Consider the following 6321-nt stretch of genomic DNA (forward strand, 5'->3'; position numbering starts at 1 on the left):
CCCTTGGAAACATTACTTAGACAAATCAATAGCATTTTAGTTAAAATTGTTGACTATATGATGTCAAGAAATATTAGCATTCCAAATGAAAAATTTTTTAAATAAACATAAGGATTGATCTTGATGTGCTTAATTGTTTTTTTCTCTAGAAACTTTTTTCACTTCATTTATAATTCACAAAATCATATTGTTTTATAATTAACTCTCTCCTCCATTTTCTTCTCTCTGTGACCAATTCTTTCATTTGTACCCACAATTACATATTGACAATCCCAAGCTCTAAGTAGTGTAACTTTATTAGACTACATGCGTGAGCTTTTAGAAGTGCACTAGATTAGCCATTTTGCCAAAGTCACCTCTACTTTCCCATTTGTAGGTCTCGGCAAAACCATATGGAAATAAGAAATCACCCATTTTATGTGTAAATAACAAATGCTGTGTGATCTCGGAGTGTTCACTGCTCCTTCTCATTACCTCAGAAGTTATCGCTAAATACTTTAAAGTTTGAAAAATAAATTCCCTTAGGATCATAGATCTCACATCAAAAAAAGGATCTAAAGTCGGGACTTGAATAGAAACAAGCTGCGCCAATGCTGAAGCTGGTCTGTAAGCACCACTTCCAGGTTTCACTGCCTGCCATTTTTCAGTATTTTATTTGCTTATTTGGAATTGAAGCGCAGTCTCCAGGGGTTGCTATTAAACACACAGGTCATGTCTAGATTTTAAATAATATTACATGTTTTTAAATATATATTGCTTGATTAAATATATACATAAAAATAAAGAACACATATAAATTATGCTGCATTTGTACAAATGTTTTCATATTCTCAAAATAATCAGTTTGTTCATTCTTTATAAAGTTTTCAATAAGTATATGTGCTTGCCATTATTGTATGCAGTGCTGACACCCAAATAAGCAAGCCGTGAATTCTGCTTTCAAGGAATTAATGTGGGAGAGAGACAGACCCAGAAGCAGATGTTCATGACACATCTAATAATCACAACAAAGTAAGCATGGAGCATTTAGTGGATGCTTTTCTTGTGTCAAATGTGATTTGTTATATTTTTATAACAGTCCTTTAATTTAGGTTCAGGTCTCATCCTTATATCAAAGGAGGAAATCCAGACACAGAGAGGTATCTTTCCCAAGGTCATGCAATTGCAAAATGACCAGTGTGGGACTCTAATTCCATTCATGCAGAATTATACAAGTGGATACACACAGAACCCACCACCCCTTTCTCCATACGTGCACACATATGCACACACATGCACACAGGGTGGTATCAGAGTGTATAAACTACATACTTGGAGAGCTGGTGGTGAATGAGGTGGAGGTTGAGTTAGATCTTATTCTTTGAAATGCCATAAAGTAAGAGTTAAGGACAAGAAGAGCGTGTGAGGAGGGCTCCCAAGCTGAAGAAACAACATGAGAACTGCTGTTGTAGAGAATGTCAAGCAGTTCGGAATTATTGGAGTATGAAAATGGAGAATGGAATGAAGGACAAAGAAATAGGAAAATTTTGCCAGAAGCGCACCCAGAGTTTCCATCTGCCAGATCAAAAACTCAGGTTCGACCTGAAGAAAACAGAGAGCCCTAAAGTGTTTTATTTCAAGAGGTGATACTGTCACCTTGGTATTTTAGATATTCAACCTGGTATTTTTTGTGAGATGTTTTGAGGAGGCCAAGATAATAGAAAAAAGGGAAAACCTTTGTATCTTGTTGTGATAGCCTGTGGAATTGTAATGCAACATGAAAGTTGGAACTAGTAATGGAATATAGAGAAATGAGTGTAATGTGGATAAAGTTATATGAGGAAACTGGGAAATTGAACATCTGTGTTGAGAGAATAGTTATTCAGGATAATTTCTAGGGTTTTTTTTTGCATTCATTTCAAAATCCTCCAACTGAGTTTAAGATGAAAACAGAGACAAATGGTATGGATCTAAGAAAAGGAAGGATACTTTCTTCTGAGATAGAAGGATAATGAGAGTAGTGACATTTAAGCAAAATAATAAATAACTTACAGAAAGAAATGGCCATGTTTTTGTGGTCAAATGGATGGCGATATTTGAGCAAATACTGGAACATGCTATCTTTATTCAGGGAACAGCAAGTAAATGTTTGGAAGAATGGAAACTAGAAATGAGAAAGTGGTGGAGATAATGCTATAAAATAATTTGAATATGAAGAATTACATATCTGATTAGGGAATGTTTATATTTTAGTGTTTGTTTCAGAGTTTGTATTTTCAAATAACTATTGTTTAGTCTTTGGTATCTTTAATTTTTAAGTCTAATTATAACATAAATAAGTAATTTAAAGTTTCCTAGAATGAATAGAGGTTAAGGATAACCACAGCAAAATATTATCAAATATTATTTTAATTCTATGTGACAGGCTTCATATATACCATTGATACAATAAAGTACTGGGCAATGCAAAGTATCTAAATGAAGACAAAGTAGGTGATAAACAGTAAACAAGTAAGCAAACTTTTGTTTAAATACATTACACCTATCTATGTCCATTAGTATAAAAGCACAGTCTATGACAGCACAAAATTCACATATGTTAGAAGCAGGCTGTCATGAGAGAGAAACAAAATGTGAAGGGACCTTCAGATGTTGGCAGTCAGGGAAGCCACTGAGATACATTAGTCACTGATTTCCTCACTGGGAGATGTTTAAGCTGAGCAGCGGAGAGTAAGTTTTCAGTCACGTGAAGAGTAGAGGGAAAAGTACCTTCTAGCAGCCGTAAGAACATGTTCAAATGCCCTAATAGGGGAACGAGTTTAGTTTCCTTGTGGGATAGCAAGTAGCCTATTGAGCCTGAAGCACAGCACTGTTGGCAGAGTTAGTAAGACAAGGCTGGACAAATGGTCCGGATAGGGGTGATGTAGAGCCTGCATCTTAGGTAGTGGTCAAGGTTATGACATAACATATGAGGGGAATAAGGGTCCCAGGAAAATCATCTTAAATTTCAAAGCAGTATAAGGACAGAAAAAGGGTCTCTATAGAAACCAACGGACTAAGAAAATTATACATAGCATAAAGATACTCACGTCAGACATTTTCAATATTTACCATACCTTTTTACTTTTAAAGTATTAGTCTTTCACTTAAAAAAAAATGATGCCTGTCCTCGTTTTGGCAGCACATACACTAAAAGTAGAATGATACAGAGAAGATTCACATCCCCCTGCTTAGGGATGACATGAAATTTAATGAAGCATTCCATATTTTTAAAGGACTCATGGACACGGATGACAGTGCCGCGATCGCTGAGGGGGCGGGAAGGTGTAAGGGGACTAAATGGTAATGGGGAAAAAAATTCAATGAAGATTAAATTAAAAAAACATTCTTTCCTTCTGTTTTTATGTTTTGCATGTTAGATCATATTCTAGCAGTAGCGTCCAGCCTTTTGGCATCTCTATGCCACAGTGGAAGAAGAATTGTCTTGGGCCACACATTAAATACATTGTGACAGGTAATCACAAAAACATTTCATAACGTTTTAAGTAAGTTTACGATTGTGTGTGAGGCCACATTCTCAGCCATCCTGAGCCACATGTGGCCCACAAGTCCCAGGTTGTACACCCCTGTAGGTATTTCTTGTACCCATCACTGGTCTCAGACTGGCTGGGAAAGTAACATTTAAATGCATTGCTACAATAATGATTCTTGGCAGGGAAGTTTAAGAGCAATAAGCTTCAACTGAAAAAAAGATGGGGTTATATCATTTTCATGTCTTAAATTTACTGAGTGGTACTTCCACCAAAATCAAGGAAGAATGAACATTACAGATACTGTCATTAATCCTCCAAAGTACTATTCTCTCGAAATATTGTTTTAAAGTTCGAATGGTCTCTGATAAAATTGGCAAAAACTACATTTCAAAATCAATATATGCTCATAATCTAAAATTTAATAATAACATATTGTTCATCAATTTTCTTTTTGCCAATGATGAACTTTTTTGCAGTTGAAAATAGCTATAATTAAATCTAACTACTCTAATGTGTATTGGCTCTGAAATTCCACTGGGTATGCCAGCTAAAGACTAATTTTAATTTTTTTAAAAATAGGTTAGATATTTCTTATGTTTTATGAGAGTCCTAGGCTTGCTAAAATCCTAGTGAAATTTTTTTCTGTAAATGGATCATTACGTTCAAAATATACTGTACATTTTAATGACACAGTTGACTATATTTTATTCTCATCATTAATGGTCTTTTTTCTTAAAGACAACATATTTCATAGATTTGGTATAATTGGTGTGAAAGGTTTATTATGTATATGCCAGTTACATGTAGTTTAATCCTAAGTGTGAGGAGATAACAAATTCTATTAAGAAAGCACAGTTTGAGAGCAGTGAGCTAGTTTTCTGAAAGAAAGCCATGCTGTAGATTGCGGTATTAAATATTAATCTGTTATCTGTATATCTTTCCACAATCACCACTTTCCTAATTAGCACATTAAAAAGTATTATACTGATTAAACAGTATTTTATTAGTTAGCATAATAAATATGAGAAATGGGGATAAGATTCAATTGAAAGTATTCAGAAATATGGATTAGCTGAAATAGTTCAGAGATGCTTTTTTTTCCCCTCTAATTTTAAAGAATACAGCATAAAAATCCATCCAGATGTACTTTCTGAACTCCTAGTGATAGCGACTTCATTTATCAAGTATGTGTTCAAAAAACTTCTTGTCAGACTCACGCATTGAGAGTGTGGTGGTGTCTGAAGCCATCCTTTAATTTAGAATCATAACCTGACAACCTAGTTTTCTGATCATGAGAAAAATCACTCATTAAAGGACTTAACACAACTGACAAAGCAATAAATATTAAGATTCTTTTTTGATAATATAATAATTCTTTGTAGTAATAATTAAAATTGAGTATCACCACAAATTGCCATTCTATATTGACATCCTTAATAGAAGCAAGTTAGACTTTTTAAAAAACCAGCAGTACCAGAAGGGAGGCAGGAGGGGGATAACAAGGGAAAGAAGGGGGAGGTCAAGTCAAAGAACGTGAATAACAGACTCATGGACAAAGCCAATGGCGGGGAGGGTTGAATGTGAGAGGTGAGCAAGTGGGTAGGGCAGGGGAGAGAAATGGAGGGAAAAATGGGGACAACTATAATTGAACAACAAAACATTGAGTTTCAAACATAATAACAACACATACACCCTAGATTGAAATTTCTCTCCCTACATGTATAGTTTTGCATTTAGCATATGCCTTTGATTTTCTTTATAGTCTACTCTCATTCTGCTTTTTTTCAGTTATTTCCAAATAAGTAATCAGCCGTATGCCTACCACAGACCCAACCAAAATGTTGTAAGATGGAATTACTTGATTTACCTACATTAAATTTAAAAGCTATAAATAATTTAAAACAAACAACATGAAAATCAAAATTAAAACTCAACACACTGCCTTTTTTGAAATATGTATAAATTTGAGAAACACAGCAAGACTAGTCCAGGCTATTAGACATCAGGATAGCGGCTGCCCCAGGGCAGGGGGCTGTGGGCGAAAGGCAGCTACGAGGCACTTCTGAGGCTCAGTTTCTGTTCTCATTCTTGATCTGGGTGTTGGCTACGAGGGTGTGGTTTTTGTGTATGTGTGTGTGTGTGTGTGTGAAAAGTCATCAAGCTGTACCCTTAGGATTTCCTATCTGTACTTGTACTCAATAAAATGTTTAAAATTGACAAAAAAGTTTGGAAAATAACCAATATATGATGAAATCTCAAATATTTTGTTAAAGCATAGAGAGAATTAATTAAAAACAATCGCAAGTCAGTGGAAAGGTCTATTTGGAAAATGGGGCAGGGGAGTGATGTGGGGAATAAGCCAAAAAATTCCAGAGATAAAGGAAGTAAAAAACACAAGCAAATCAGTCAGTGAAATAGGAACCACATATCCACTGACATAGGATTTCGTGCATTCAGGAATCATGTGCTGAATTGAGTTTATCTGTTTAAATCCCTTAACTGATGACTTCAAAAAGTCCTCAGAAATCCTGGAGAGACAGAGTGGACTAGCCAGCCCCATGTTATTCACCTTGCAAGCACCATATGATTTCACTTATATGTGGAATCTAAAGAATGACATATATATAAGCAAATAAAACAAAATCACTGATAGACACAGAACAGACTGATGGTTACCAGAGGGGAGGGCAGTTGGCAGTCGGGGGGACGAGGTGAAAAAAGTGAAGGGACTAAGAAGTAAAATTTGTAGCTACAAAATAGTCATGGGGATGTAAAGTAGAGCATAAGAAATATAGTCAGTAATACTGTA

General features: G+C 35.2%; 1 non-coding gene across 1 annotated transcript; it reads left to right on the forward strand.

The window, feature by feature from the left end:
* The first annotated feature begins 3144 nt into the window (after positions 1 to 3144).
* On the forward strand, positions 3145 to 3250 carry LOC129079057 (U6 spliceosomal RNA). Its single transcript, XR_008530036.1, has one exon. It is a non-coding gene; the product is annotated as a U6 spliceosomal RNA (small nuclear RNA).
* The last annotated feature ends 3071 nt before the right edge of the window (positions 3251 to 6321 follow it).

Source organism: Pteronotus mesoamericanus, unplaced genomic scaffold (assembly GCF_021234165.1).
Source record: "Pteronotus mesoamericanus isolate MK-2021 breed Mesoamerican mustached bat unplaced genomic scaffold, CSHL_Meso_final contig_75, whole genome shotgun sequence".
Lineage (NCBI taxonomy): Eukaryota > Metazoa > Chordata > Mammalia > Chiroptera > Mormoopidae > Pteronotus > Pteronotus mesoamericanus.